Raw genomic sequence first — 17,721 nt, forward strand, 5'->3', positions numbered from 1 at the left:
GAATATGAGAAAATAATTGTAGAATCTTAACATAAAGTAAGAATAATATTTGTTTGATGCATACCTTATTTGGCAACTTATTTGTTATATGCCACATACATAACCTATAATGTGCAAACGGGAAAACCTTATCTATAGCTTTTTACAAAGCTGGATCTTAGTCAGATATAACCAATTGAGGTTGTTTTTTAAAATCTTTCAAAAAAGCCCTAAGTAACCATTCATAAGAAACTCCATCTTCTTTACTTAAAAGTCCAGCACCAAATGTTACACACTTTTTGTGGTTATCGATGCCAGTGAATGGAACAAAAACCATATCATACCTATTTTGAAAATAAAATATTAGTTTACATAAATGAAAACAATGAAATTGTTATTGTAAAAGTATTAATGGTTAGAAATACTTATTCATGTTGAATGTGGCATCGAGTGATAGAACGTCTCCAAAAGAATTGTAGTTATACTTTGCTATTTTGTCAGCCCAGAATAAAGCATTCAATCTTTTGTTCAACACTTTATACTCAAAAGTAAATGATAGGACATGTTTTGTCCTGTCATTCATCTTCTTAACAAGGAATTTCGCGTCCCTCCCACCTATGTAACAATTAAGATTTCTCCTAGCATTCTTAAAATCAGAAACCAATCCACCTCGAACAGAAGGACCGAACTGAAGAGCACTATACAGTCTATGTGCTTTTACAAGACCAATATTTTGTTTTGACAAATTATGAATGAAAATTTCCTGGGAATAATCAAGTTTTCTCTTTGAACGAGATAAGTACATATTGCTCTTGCTAAATAACTCGTGATTATGTTGCTCGACAAAATCACTCACGACATATTTAAGAGCACTGGGAATTATTTCTAAAACAACTTTCACTTTACAATTCCTCCTAAATAAATCTTTCCTTCTTTGAGTCTTTTTATGCTGAATGTCCAGAGTATCTACTTTACTAGTATTTGGATTATCTTCCCGATTGCATACAAGATGTCTATTTGTAATAATCACATTTTTCGTTTTTTGTACTCTTCCAAGCCTGACATCAAAACCAGATTCTAATGCATAGTTTCTATACATTGTTACTGCTTCACCATATGAATTAAATTTTGATGTAACTTTTGGTTTGATATCGTCTGAAACAATAGGGGTCCAATACAAGGTGCCACCAGGAGAAACGTAATCATGTGTAACATGTGGTTGTCATGTTTAAACATAGCAAATAAAAAATTATTCTGAAAGAATTATATAAATCTTATTCTGAAATAATTTTATTTTTCCTGTAAAAATTTCAATATCCTGAACTCAATTTAGTACCTTCACTGAAATCAATATTAACCTCTGTATCTTCATCAACGAAGTGATTTTCGTCTTCTGCATGATTTGCATCCTCTGTATGTCATCGATGAAAATATTAACATTTAACATTAAACTTGTTTGCTAAAATATAGAATCTGAAATACAATGAAAAATTAAACAGTATATTCAAAAACTCACCTAAATTAGGATTACTGCTCTCCTATTTGAAATACGCCATCATATAGTGTACCATTATCAGGAAAATCGGAATCTTCAATTCCATTGTCATCATCATTAGCCAAATAATGTTCCTCATAAATATGATTATTGACATCTGGTTCTTGATCGCCTATAACTAAGAAATTTCGATAGTGTTTGTATATGCTTTGGAAGTTGAAAAAATAAAATATTATAAACTGTCATACAAAATAAATAGGGATGAAAATGGATTCTATGCAAATTAAAATGCTTGATATTAGGGATCACTGATAAAAATAAATGATTCCGATTTGATTGTTTTTAAAACATGATAAAGATAATAATATTCATAAGATACTATATTTACATTCAAAATGTAAAAAATATCAACAACACATTAAAGTAATTACTTTACAATATTATTATGTACTTTTTAAAGTAATTACTTTACAATATTATTATGAATTTTTTTTAAAAGTTACACAATATTTTATTAACGACATAATTCTATTAGAATGATATATCAATATGGATTAAAAAAATCTGCATATTATCAGAATGGCATAATTCTATTAGAATGATATATCAAATATGGATTATAAAACTCTGCATATTATCAGAATGACATAATTCTATCAGAATACTTTACCAATATGACTTATAAAACTTATCAATTTGTGTTACCTCGAATCAATGCACACATTGAATATCATTATGAAAGAATTATATAGCAATGTGGCTAACAAAAAAGTTTACTATGTGTTATCTCCAAATCAATCTACAAGAATATTATAGTAATATGTTGCTGACGACAATCTACTCTTAAATTGTTTAAGTTCAATTATTTGTATTGCTCATTGTTTACAATATATATTTTTTCACATTATGTGATTTGCATTTATGAAACATCATACATATTTTATGAAATATAATGAACATTATTTTTTGACATTATGTTGGAATGAGAACTGTAGTGTTTTCATCTGATATTCTGTTGGAATGATATACTGTATGATCCTATGAAACATAAATATACCAGAAACCACATACATCTTATTAGTTGTAAACATAATAATTAAAGGAAAACACATAGAATTCATCAAACGATAATTTTATTACACTAAACTGAAACTTGATAATACTATATAATTCATCAAAAACATACTTTTATTTTACTAAAACCAAAGTAAATAATATATAAAAACGACTAATTTGATGAATTTCTTATAGTTTTATTCTTTCTTCAATCCAAAAGGACAGTTCCTGCTATCATGACCAAATCCAAAGCATTTTTTACATCTTCTTTTTTTCTTCACAACTTCATTCACCGGGTTATTGGGATCATTGACATTACCCAGATCCTTTCCGGGATTTTGATCTTCATTTTCCTGGAAGATTATCAGATTTGATACATATGTATATGTAAAAACAGTAAAAGGGTGTGTGGAGGACGTTTCAAAAATATATTCATTATCATAGAAAGATATTGTTAGTAATGTATGAATACCTGGTTCCGATTTCTAGTATGAACATCCATCGATTGTGTAAAACAAATTGATCAGCAACTAGTGGAATCGACAATTGTGTTCTGTGAGGGGGGACGTTTGCATCGAGTATATAAATAAAATTATATTAATGATAACTAAATCAATCATAAATCATTGCCTAATATAAAGGGATAAGAATCAGACCAAATAAAGAATTTAAATGAAAGATTACATAATTACCCTCAAATAATAAATAAAATAATTAATAATTTGCTAAATTCTCATTGGTGCATTTAGGCACACAATACTTGCTAAAAACATTTGAACCTATATATATATATATATATATATATATATATATATATATATATATATATATATATATATATATGCTTAGGTTATTTTGTTTTTACTAACTATTGTGTGCCAGAATGCACAGATCTGGACCAACGGATGGAATTAATCAGTGGACATGATTTGAGAGTGTATGATATTACAATAGGATTGCATGTACCATATAATCACACAAATTTTTGCAAAAGGGTATTTTGGACAGTTAACTACATTTAAAAAAGGAAAATTTCGGATTTTTAGAGATAATTAATTCTCCAAATTTTAAAAATCTAAATTTTTAATTAATTCAATTTTAATTCTAACGTAATTTATAAACATAATCGATTTTATTTTGTCAGAATATTTTTTTTAGAATGATGTTCTTTCAGAATTTTATTCTATTAGAATATTATAGAAGAATAACAAAATTATTGAATCCGATGTTGAAAAATAACAACATTCTAATATATTCTTATACATCCGAAATTAAATACAAATTCATACATATTCTTAAAGACTAGAAGTCTTATACATTTTAATATAATTATACATATTCTAAAAGAATATTAACAAAAATGAATAAAATTCTTAAAAAATAACAATATTCTTAAATTGTGAGTATGATCAAACTTTATTCTTTCTTCAAGTTATTCATATTAGGTCTTCAATGCATTCTTCCCGCCAACCTATCATGAATACAACAAAAACTATTAATGGTTAAAAACATGTTACTTGCAATCGACTATCACTTTATATATTCTTGTAGAATACATAGAATATGACATAATACATAGAATATATTCTGGCAGAATAAATAGATTTTATTCTAGCAGAATACATTCTGACAGAATACATAGAATACATTCAAAAGTATTGTATTTACCGCTACTATAATGTTGTTGAACTCGATTCCAAATCTTCATCTAGTATGATAAATATTGAATTCCTTCTTCATGTTATTCTGAAAGAATAAGATGCATTACTCATTAGTATTACCAGTTAAGAAAATATATATGTTGTTAACAAAAAATATTATGACAGAATGCATTTATACATTCTATGCTTTAGAATGTTTATACATAAAATACATTATGCTAGAATATACATTCTATGCATTTATACATTCTATGCCCTAATTTTAGGAGCATTTACTATGGCTGCAACATCTGCACCAGGAGGCTTCCCATCGTTTATCCATCTACCCATTATGAAAAGACATAAATACCCTTTACCCATGTTTATGAAAAGACATAAATACCCTTTTAAGATTTTTTAAAAAAAGACAACCTTGGAGGATCAGCCTCAGTAAGCTCTAATAGCAGCCCATTTTTCGTGCAGAAATAGATCCTCATGTATTCACATTTTATAATATGAATTTGATATAATTAATTTATTGGTTTGAAAATAAAATTATTTGATCTTACTCACTCCGTATTATGTGATATAACAGCAGGTTTGATGAACATGGTTGTGCTAGAATCTTGAATTGGTGTGTACTCGATCAGTATCGGCTGTGAATTCTCACTTAGTTGCATCTGCATATTAGCAAATTAGCAAATAAAAATGTATTTTTGATATAATATCAGTTTAATGATTAAAAAACACAACAAGACAAGAATCAAGATTCCATGGAAGAACCTGGTATAATATTCCTGGTTCAGAAAGAGCAAGAATTGTGTGATTGATCAAGAACACATAAACTGCGTAACCAGCTTGTACATGGAGTTCATGAGGTGCAATCACCCACTGCACACCATTCCATAATCTCTCATAGATCAAACCACTAACTCCAGTCACCCAAATCGAATCTTCCGACATTTTTATCAATGAAATTCTCTTCCTCGATGCCAAACCCCCAATCTTTTTATCACCATCGTATGCGTGATCGGAGGCAACCACAAATCCCGCAGCCTGTACTCGCCCATCGTGACCCATGAAACTCCTCAAAAACCCAAAATTTTGATGGGAAGTTTGAGACTGGCTAGGAGATTCTTTACGATTTGCAGGTGAGGGTGGTGTGGATGAAGGAACGAGAAGGTGTTTGAGTGGGTTGCAAGTAGTAAGGGAAGCAAGATTAGTGAGTCTCTTTGAAGAAGTTTTGAAGAGGAGACTATTCATTTTTGTAATTCAATTTCAGATCGTCTGTCGCTTATGTGTGTGTGGGTACTGTATGAGATGAAAAGGGAGCGTAAAACCCTAATATGGTGGGGGTGAGGTTTTGTAACAGCCCGGAATTCCAGGTATCTTTATTGATTTGATTATTTTGTGTTTTGAGAGGGGACTCGGCGAGTTGGAGCTCAGACTCGCCGAGTAGGGTCGCGATTCCGGACGCGGGATTGTTTGGACTCGGCGAGTCTAGGATATGGACTCGGCGAGTCTGCGCTGTTTCATGAAACCCTAATTTCTCGGGTTTGGGACCTATTTAAAGGGCCTTATGGCCGTCATTTGTGCTCACCAGTCCCTTGAGTGAAACCCTAATCGAGTGTGAGCGTTTGGAGCATAGAAGGAGGCTATTATTGATCTTGGAGGTGTCATTTTGCAAGGAAAGAGGAAATCAGCCAAGGGGAAAGCAAGAGGAGCCATCTTCTGAGGATTTGGAGGCCAGAGCATCTCTATTGGGGTAATATTTCGAACTATTCTCTTCTATGTTGGTGTTTCATTGATTTAGGGTTTATTGAACCCCCTTTTGTGACTAGATCTTGTGCTCCCTTGGACCCCTAAGAGATTTAGACTATAGATCTGGACCCCTAAAGGTCCAGAGTATCCCTTTGCCCAAGCTTTTTGGGAGTCAATGGAAGTTTTGGGTTGGAACCCTTATGCTTTAGATCAAAATGTTCATTATAAGCCATGGGGTGTGTTTTGGACACCAAGATAGGGACTTTACGTGGTGAATCAGTTTTGTAAGGCTAGATCTATGAATTGATGGAACAGATCTGACCTTAGAAACGAGTTTGAGTAATTACATGGCATGGACTCGCCGAGTCCGATGAGCAGACTCGGCGAGTAGCTTGAAGATTGCCTTAGATCGGCCAGTGAGTGATCCAGTCGAGTCACGGGTTGACTCAGTGAGTCAGGGCGAGTGAGAGAGGGTCGACAGGTGGTCTGAGTCGAGTTGGGACTCGCCGAGTTGTTCTTGTGACTCGGCGAGTTGAGTCGGGGTGGCCCCGCGACTCTCCCAGATGGAACTCGTCGAGTCAGGGAAAGCACTCGACGAATAAGGGAATCCTATGGAGTTGGCGAATACGTCTAGACTCGCCGAGTTGCCCTTGTGCACTCGCCGAGTCCGGTCAAGTTGACCGTTGACCGTTGACCAGAGTTGACCTATGTTTGACTTCGTAGGGATAGTCAAACTTGGAAGATAAACGTATTGACTAAAGATGTATGATGTTATAGGGAGATTGTAGCTCGGCGGATCGAGCACGAGTGACTTCGGGATTTGCTAGTTTTCGATATTCACGAGGTGAGTCTTCTCACTATACCGTACCCGGAAGGGTTTGACTGTGTGACCGGAAGGTCGGTTATGATATGTGATATATGTGCTATATGTGATAAGTTAATTGTTATACGCGCTATATATGTATTGTGGGCCGGAAGGCATTATGTTATGGGCCGGAAGGCGTGTAATGTGGACCGTAAGGTTGGCGTGGGTAGGACCGGAAGGTTTGCCCAGTAGGGACGGAAGTCCCCTGATACACATGGACCGGAAGGTCGGGGCCTGGAAAGGCGTATGTGCGTAAGTTGTATTTTGGGAACTCACTAAGCAATTATGCTTACAGTTATTGTGTATGTGTTTCAGGTACTAGCGAGGACCGTGGGAAGGCGCGGCATGATCTGTACACACTAATAGATGTTTTGCGATCTTGGGATTCATATAATTTGTATTCTGACATGACACTTGGAATGTTTATGCCTTGTTTTGAATGAAAATACTTTATTTTGAAATGAAAATTTACGTTGTTACAGGTTTTAAAACTGATATCCTAATTTAAAGGGGGGTATTATTTGATTTATCAACTTACCATAATTAATTATAGTATAGATTACTATTATACCCTTATATTTATTATTAATGATTTATTTTTTCCTAAATTGCTATTGGTACATTCATGCACACAATAGTTGCTAGAAACATTTGAACCTAGCTATATATATATATATATATATATATATATATATATATATATATATATATATATATATATATATATATATATATACACTTAGGTTATTGTATTCAAAGTAATTATTGTGTTATTGTATACCTAAATGTGGGCCAATCATTTTACTTATTTTAAGAAAGTGATTAATACATATTATTGAATTAAATATAATTGATAAATACCATCAAATTTAACTAGAAGGGTATTTTAGTCAATTAATATATAAAGGAAATTTTCATATTTTAAGGGATCATAGATTCTATTAATTTTAAAAATCCGATTTTACGAATTATAATATTTTTAATTCGGACATTCTGACAGAACATGTTTGATTATGTTAAAAAATAAAAATATTATAGAACCATAAAATAATAAAAATAATCTTGAACATATTTATTGATCATGACTTTAAAAAATTCTTGTAGAATAAAAAATTCTCGAACCAACAATTGAAGAATTAAAACAAAAATTACATTATTTATTACATAATACATGTAACAATTGCTAAGAATTACATTTATTGTTAAATAATAAAACTAAAAACTTTCAAATTGGGAAAAAAAACATCAAAATCTAACAAAGACACTAATACATTCTAAAAGAAAAATGTTGCTAAGAGACGTTGTTCAAATTTCGTAGTCCGTTCTTCAAGCATCAGCTTCTGTGTAAACAAATCTAATGAATAAATTAGTGAGAAAAATATCCATATTCAATTCCAACATAATTGGAATTCGTGATTGTGTTCTGATAGAATTGGAATTCATTTACCAATAATTATATTAATTCGGGGCATTCTAACAGAATATGTTCATGATTATCATAAAAAACATTCTTTTCTGATAGAATACTATAAACGAATATGTTCATGATGTTCATGATTATTAATGTAGGAATATTTTAGAAAAATTATCTTTCCCATACAAGACATATGTGAAAAGCTGGAGGAGGATCCTTTACCTTGACCATCATTTTTCCAATAGACTATGGTGCATCTTCATTGATGATGCCTGGATATGAGATTGCATCATGGGAAACTGTATATGATGCTTCTAACTCATGTGGATTTGATAGCAACTTGTTAGATTCATGAGAATCAGAGAATAAGGCACTTGGATCATGTGAGACTGACAATGGAGGTTTTAGCTCACGAGACACTGAAAATGAGGCATGTGGCTCATGAGAAGATGTTAATGGTGCATTGTGATCATGACAATCCAAGAATAACACATAGGGCTGATGAAGAACAACTAATGAGACGTATGGTCCATTCGAAAGTGACAGAAAACCATATGGTGGACTTTCTAATGCCAACACAGTAAGATCAACATCTGTTTCTACATTCTTTTGCTTCGGCTTCTTGGCTCTTGGGACAAAATGAGTTCTCCCATCTTTGTTTTCCAACTCCACTAACAAAAACAAGTAATAAACATCAAATGTATAGATATTTGATTTGAACAATTTAGATACGAAACACTATAACAAGAAATTTTGAAAATAACTTTCATAACACAAAGCACCATTAGAATTGTTGGAATCAACCACACATATTATCCACAATTCTAAATAACAACGAACAGTGTATAACTCACTCCAGTGTTTAGCACCTCGAACTTTCTCATCATTAACATGTGGTCACAGTTTCCTAGGGTTTTGAAATCGTTGCATAATCAAATTGATCTCCACATTTGCCATTATTTAATATTACAACAATCAATTAGTCATTATCAGGATCGAATTTCCTCAACAAATAAACCATAGTGAAATAAAACAAATGCATGTTGATAGATAGATTACATCAACAACGACAATTAAGAGGAAGAAAAGTAAACCGAGATTTAAAATTATGATTGATGTTAAGGTAATAAAAGGATACAAATAAGATAGAGATACCAGAAGTACTGAAGCACCAGAGGATGAAGAAGCACAACATAACAACAAAAGGAATGAGATGAATCCGTTTGTATTTAACTACTGATCTCGTGCTCCAGCCCTGACTCTCTCTCCGGCCAATGGTGTGACAACCCAAAAATTTATTACATTCTAGCCTTGTTAAAGGTCATTCTACTGGGTTTTAAGCATGGTACACTTAAGGAATGAGTGTTAGAATTTACCTGCTAGAGACACTGTGCAACATTCAAGCCTTAAGACCACCAAAAAGTAGTTAACGGCCACAACACATGAGTTTATGGCCATAAACTCAAGGTGGGTCATAAACTCCCCTCATAAGACTCCTTCTCTTCAACTATTCTTTCATTATTTCACTTCCACCTCAAGAACACTTCCATTCTCTCTCAAGTATCATCAAGTTCTTCATCTAGATCCTCAAAAAATGTAAGTGATTCTTCCCTCTAGTTGTTGTTATCCTTCCTAATCATGCCTTATTCTCATGATTCATCCATGAAAACATCTTTTGGCTAGATCTTCAACTTTCACCAAGAACATACACTTGTTCTTGGTGGCCGAAAACTCATCAAAGGCCCTCAAAAGTGTGAGTATTCCATCTATCATCTAGTAGTACATGTTAAACACTAGATCATAGCCTTGAAATCATCCATTTCCCAAGAACAAGAGGTGTTTATGGCCAAGAGCATCTCCCTTGGCCGTAAACCTTAGTTAGTGGTGCAGTTGAGCCTTAAGCTCTTCCTAAGGCTTGAAATTGAGGCTAGAACACTCCCTTGTGCTTTGTAAGACCTTGAAACACCTTTTCATGCACTTTTTACCATGAGTTTACGGCCGTAAACTCCATGGTCGTAAACCCATAGCCATAAACACATAATGGTGGCCATGAACCTTCCTTTGATCAATCACATGTGATTCAACACTTCATTTCAAGTGTTTCCTAGTCCCTAAAGGTGTTTCCTTGCATAGGATTGCTTCTAAACACTTTATTCATGCCAATATATGCCATTATATGTCTTTTAGGACTCGTTTGTGTTTCGGGACTTCATTCGTGGAACTTCTCATCCTTACGGGCGTATTCGTTTGAATCACCCACATCAGGTGAGTTCATACCCATATAATGAATCTTTTAAACTGTTTTAAATGCTTTTAAGAAGGGGAATACAAGTTGAGCACAATGATAATTGTGTAAATTCTTGTTATAAACATCTTTCAAAATATTTCTTATGTCTTTATAAGTTATCAAAACATTTCAAAAACTCTTTTAAAGTTATGTTACTTTATAGTTTAACAAAACTCCATTTTTAAAGTACAAGCATAACTTAGTAGTAAAATGAGTCTTTTCAATAACAGTTCAAGTAAAACACTAGCAAACTATAAGGGGTATAGTTTAGAGGTTTAGTTCATACTAGATACTAGAGCATACTATAAAGAGAAACAGGGATGTAGATACAATACATCAGAGAGATATACTATACACTATACATGATAACAGAAAGAACATACTAAGATACTATAACAGAACGAACACACTAAATGCTATAGCAGGAGAACACTACATGATCTAACTATACCAATAATCACTAACTCATTGTTCTAAACAAAAGGTGATAGTAAATTGGGTACACATGATCATATAACTTTAATGTGAATTTACACGGCCTAACAATTTGTTTGCGGAAGTCGTGTTTGGTCCCCAATATCTCTTGCAGGGAGAGTGTATAGTATGGGTATTATCCATCACATTATGACCTTGATAAAACATACATGTTTTAAGGTAATCGGTACGTCAGGATGTCAATTCAAAAGACAACTGGGTACTTACATTTTCCCATTGCTTTCATATTGTGACAGTTCCACTTGAAAGTTAATGCAAACTATTTTCGAGTTAAGATAGTTATAACTAGGGAAAAACTTACATTTTACAAACGACAAACAGAACAGTCGAGTCTAGTACATTCAGTAGAAAGGGGGCCTATAATGCTAACTTTATCATTCCTTAGTGTATACATCAGGGATATATATGTTATTTGGATCCGAAGGGCAGTAGGGTGTGTGCTTTCCGCTTCATTTCATGTTCCTTGTTTGGTTGTGGGCTTAGAGCAGATTCACCCAACCTACTATCTATCTGATGTTAGCTACATATATACCAAGTAATCATAAGGGGTACCAGGTATGGGCCATGTCATAGTATACAAATTCAATACACCATTTTCTAGTACAAAACATACTTTTCAATTAGAACATTTGATATATAAAACTAGAAACTTACCAGTAAAGGGTTTAATCCATTTTATTAAACCAATATAAACTTGAAGGACCTTAGGTGGTTAACTCTATAATACCTTAGTCTATACATCAGTGTTATATATAATTAATACCCAATAGGTAGTTGGATGTGTGCTTTACGCCTCATTTCCTGTTCCTTGTTTGGTTGTGGGCTTAAGGCAGATTCACACAATTAACTATCTATTCGATATTAGATTATATATAGCTAGTATAAACTAAGTGATTATAGAAGGAACCATTGTGGTTACCATTTTTACTAAAAGAAATAAGGGTTTTCTTAAAGAATCTTTTCATTAAATATAAAGGAACTAGTACATTTAACTCCATGAGTACCAAGTGAATACGCCAGAGTTATATACAACAATGATCTAACAAACAATGGGATGTGTGCTTTCCGCCTTACTTCCTGTTCCTTGTTTGTTTATGGGCTTAGGGCAGATACATACAATCGATTGTTTGTTTACTCAAAGTTTTATATAACTTGTATCCATTTAGTACTCATAGAAAGGATTGTAGAGTCATTTTTACTTATCTTTCAACAAAGCAGGAAATATAGGATTTTCTAGAGGAACATACAAACTTTTCTAAACAGAACTTACAACATACTACAACTTTCTACAACTTACTTGCATCACTAAAATCTTATGAACTCACCAGCTTAAATGCTGATCTATGCTTTCAAAATAACTTGTATTCTCAGGAGACCAGTAGACAGGTACGCGCACTGGGATTCAGAAGATGGAGCAGTACAGCTTCATGTCTTTTTGTTATTTACTTTGTAGTCTATGTTATGTGAACCACATACGTTGTAAACACTTTCTTTCTAATGAAATGGTTGTTCATTACTTTGATTACTATGATGCATGTCTTGTGATATTAAACATGACGTCCTCCACCCCCGAATGTTCCCTCTGTTTCGGTTTTGGGGTGTGACAAATGGTGGAAGCAAGATTGTAGATGGGAAGCTAGCCGGTGATGTCTATCGCAAACATCGACCTCTTCCCCCAAGATCGCCCCCTGGATTGGTGTTGTCCCGATGCTTCTTCCCTCTGCACCTCCTCGCGATTTCCTAACTATCACAGAAGCTCCGTCGACATGCCCTGTTCCTTCGTTTCCGTCTAAGGATTTAAAGTTGTAAATGTAAACGATTTTGCCTAAAATAAAGGGTTTATGATTTGAATAATTAAATTACCAAAATTAATTAAAAGCTAAGATTACAATTTTAACCTTATCCAGGTTTTTAAAATGATTGGTCCACATTTATGCATACAATAACACAATAATCAATATATATATATATATGTATATATATATATATATATATATATATATATATATATATATATATATATATATATATATATATATATATATATAGGTAAATGTTCAAATGAGAACCATAAAAAGGTTAAAGAACCATAAGAACCACTCTTTTTACCTTATAACTTAAATCATCAGACATATTTGATCAATCTTGTCTTACAAGACAACTTTTCTCTCATCTCTCTCTTTCTCTCTTACCTCCTACCGTTACCGACCACCACCACCATCGCCAGCACTGTCACCATCGCTGAAGTACAACGATCTTCAGATCTGGAGCCGCTACCTTCAGATTTGAATCATTCACCTTCAGATATGGTGTATTTACCTTCAGATCTAGAACCCCTGACTTCAGATTTGCCATCACCATCGAGCCCCGCCTCCTTCCACCGTCATCTATCTTACCAACATCGATTATCGCCTTCCATCACCCGCTTTGTTTTGCTAGAACACCTAGAAAATGCTACACTCTATTTTGAAGTCTGAATATGATTCATCTCTAGATCTACAACGTTTCAGATCTGATGAAGCACGAGAAAAAGTATTCGATTTGCTTCATCGGAATAACAAATGTGTGAAGCTCTTTGTCGCATCCAAATGTTCGACCACCTCCAGATCTACTTCTTTATTCAAAAAACCACTAGAGACTGCCCTTATCTTCATTTACACCATATCAATTTAGATCTGATGTATATCCGAGAATTTGGTGTTATTATACAAAGTTTTTTCTTTCTATTTCATCATTCCATCGTTGGATCTACATCAGATCTGTTCCCCCACCGTTGGTGTCGTTGTCGGAGCATCAAAAATCACAAATCGCAGTCATCATCTCAACCTACAGGTGCTAATCTTGATTTCGTTTTGTTCCAGAACTCCTGAACTTATTTTTTTCTCCGATATGTTCCATCACCGGCAGAATGTTTGTCGGATTTGTACCAGATCTGTTATGTGTCGCCTCCTTCTTATCTATAACTCGTTTCTGTCTCTGCCTCTCTTGTCTCTGGTCAAAACACCACCAAATCGACATCAGATCTGATGTGTTTGTCCATTTTTCAGGTTAGATGTGGTGTGTGTATGGTGTTTACAAAAGGAAGTTTTAAAAAAAAGATGCACACAAGGTATTTGATGAAATGCCTCGATGAAATTTGGTAAGTTATTAAGTTGTGAATGCATATTTTTTGTGTATTAAACTATGAAATTTGTGTATTTAGCTGTGATATTTGTGTTTAAAACTATGAATTGAATGCATTAAGCTGTGAATTTGTTGTTTAAACTGTAAATTGACTATATTAAGCTATGAGTTTTGTATATTTAACTATGAATTAATTGTATTAAACTGTGAATTGATTGTATTATAATTTTTAAGTTGAGAATATGCTTTTGAATGAATACTTTTTTTTTGTATTAAACAATGATTTTTCTGTATTAACTTGTTTATTTTGTGGTTTAAACTGTGGATCGACTACATTAAGTTGTGAATTTTTTATATTAAGTTGTTATTTTTGTGTTTTAAACAGTGAATTGACTGCATTAAGCTGTGAATTTTCTGTTTAAACTATGAGTTGACTATAACCTGTGAATTTATTGTATTAAGTTGTGAATTGACTGTATTAACATGTGAAATCACTGGTATTGAAATGTGATTTTTTTTTTTATAAATTTTTTGTTTGCCTCTGAAATATAAGTTTGAAGAAACACTATACACATATATCATTTTATCTAATTTTGAATAAAGTATGTAAAACTTAAATTGTGAATATTTGCTTAAATAAACTTTGAAAGAAGCACTAGCATATAAATCTAAAAGTATATGTGTAATTTGAAGTTAAAAATATGGTTGTGAATGTATGATTTTTTTTATTAAGCTGTGGATTTTATATATTAAACTGTGAATTTTATGTATTAAACTGTGAATTGACTGTATTAAGATGTGAATTATTAATAAATTTATGTTAAATATGAATGATTTATGTATGAATGTTTGTATTAATTTTCATGTGAACATATATATTTTTCGTGTTGTATAAATATGTAAGAACGTATTAATTTTTATAATTATTTTGCATTAAAATCTAAATAAGTAATTTAATTGGTATATTAAATTGTGAATATAGTATTTAAACTATCAATCAATGATTTTATATACAGATCTGAAAGGAAGGATAATGGTGAAGGTGCACAGGTGGTTTGTGGTGACGTTCGGTAGTTAGTGGTGATGATAGAGCTTAGGTTTAACTTTAAATATGTGAATTAGTGTATAGTTGATTGTATTATGTTATGGTGTGAATTTTATGTATTAAACTAAAAATGGATTGTATTAAGTTATATATTTTATATAAATTTTATGTTAAAATATGAATAAATATAGGCATGAAAATATTAAACTGTGTATTACTGAATTTTAATATGTTTATTAAATTGTGAATATGTCTTATACGTGATATATTTTTTTAAAGAAATCTACAATTTAGAAAAAAAAAAAGACTGAGTTTATCAAGACATAAATCTATTTTTTTATTAAAATTTTGTATATTTTGCTGCAAAAATAAAATGATATGTATTAAAAAAAATTATCAAAGAAATGAGAACTATAATATTTGTTTTATTAAGCTGTGAATATAACCAGAAAATGTCATTAAATTTACTATTAGTCCAACAGTGGTCCGACGACGGTCCAACAACTGCCCAACAACGAGTGACAATTAGTTGTAAATCAGAGAATATAAAGTTTGTTTAATATAATATTAATATTTGGTAAGTCCAAAATGCTATTAACGAAGACATTTAAAAAAAATGGTTCTTAGGGTTTTTAATATTTTTCTGGTTATCATTTGAACTACTCCTTATGTATATAATTTCAAAATTTCAGAATTAAACCTTGAGGTATACATAATTTTCAGATTTGGCCCAAAGACATTTTGAATATTTAAAAAAAAACTAAATACTAAGAAGTTAAAGTTAACACCGGAAGGACCATTTATGCAATATTTAAAACCATAAGGACCAAAGGCATATTTTTTCATAGAAGTCCTCAAATTGAAATATTTTGAAAACCAAAGGGACCAATTATGAAATTTTGTAAAAAGAAAAAAAAAAGAACTCTTTAGGTAATTTCCCTTTATATTAAGGGATAATGACTTATATGGGTAATTATGTTTCAAGATCATTCAAAAAATACCATTCAAGTTTGGTGTGTCCAAAAAACACCATCCAAGTAAAGAATCTGTACAAAAAACACCAACGAAGTACATTCTTTGTTCAAATTTGACCTTGTGTAACCGGCAATTACCGGTAAAAATAAATAAAGGAAAAAAAACAAGAGAAAATGACTCAAAGAGGTAACTATGTTTCAAAATCGTTCAAAAAACACCATCCAAGTTTGGTATGTTCAAAAAACACCATCCAAGTAAACTTTTTGTACAAAAAACACCAACAAACCATATGTTTTGTTCAAATATTACCCACCGGTAACTGGCTCTTATATGTTAAATGATGACTTGGCTTAACTATTATGACATGGCATAATAATTATTGACAAAACAATAACTGATATATTCCTCCTTTAAAACTCGATTTAGGGTTTCTTCATGAACGAATGACTTCTTCTCCTATGATTGCTCTTCTTCTTCTAAAGTGATGATCTCGAACTCAAGTCCAAAACCTAATTCTTGACTAAAGGCAAAAAGGTCTCCTTTACCCCTCCCTTAATGGGCCTCCCTCCCCCTAAGGCTCAAATCCATAAAAAGCCCCAAAGGGCATCCAAGCCCAACTATAAGGCCTCTAAGGCCCAATATGGCCCAAGAACCCCCAACATGGCCTTAAGCCCAAAAAATGACCTGCTACAATCAGGTGGACCTAAGGACCAACTTAAACAAGTCCATGCATACACCCAACATATGTTGAAGCCTCTGAGATACGAATTTCAAGCCAGTATGCCTGACGTACTCCTAGCGTACCCCTAACATACTCTTTTAGGGTCAAGAACCGCCAATCTTCCGAAGGCCATAACTTCTTCATTCCAAGTCCGATTTCGTCATTCTTTAGACCCTCGGTATCGTTATCTGATGCCTAAATTAGCTCTCGTGGATATAAAGAATGATGAAATCGGACTTAGAATGAAGAAGTTATGGCCTTTGGAAGATTAGCGGTTCTTGACCCTAGTCGAGTACGCTAGGAGTACAACGGGCGTACTAGCTTGACATCCAAATCGTTAGGCGTATGCATGGACTTGTTTAAGTTAGGCCTCAGACCCACCTAATTGTAGCAAGTCATTTTTTGGGCTTAAGGCCATGTTGGGGGTTCTTAGGCCATATTGGGCCTTAGAGGCCTTATAGTTGGGCTTGGATGCCTTTTGGGGCTTTTTATGAGTTTGGGCCTTAGGGGTAGAGAGGCCCATTAAGGCAGGGGTAAAAGAGCCATTTTTGTCTTAAGTCAAGAATTAGAGTTTTGTACTTGAGTTCGAGATCATCACTTTAGAAGAAGAAGAGCAATCATAGGAGAAGAATAAGTCATTCGTTCATGAAGAAACCCTAAATCGAGTTTTAAAGGAGGAATATATCATTTATAATAATTATTATGTTATGTCATAATAGTTAAGCCAAGTCATCATTTAACATGTAAGAGCCGGTTACCAGTGGGTAATATTTGAACAAAACATATAGTTTGTTGGTGTTTTTTGTACAAAAAGTTTACTTGAATGGTGTTTTTTGAACATACAAAACTTGGATGGTGTTTTTTG

This window comes from Lactuca sativa, chromosome 5, assembly GCF_002870075.4.
Source record: "Lactuca sativa cultivar Salinas chromosome 5, Lsat_Salinas_v11, whole genome shotgun sequence".
Lineage (NCBI taxonomy): Eukaryota > Viridiplantae > Streptophyta > Magnoliopsida > Asterales > Asteraceae > Lactuca > Lactuca sativa.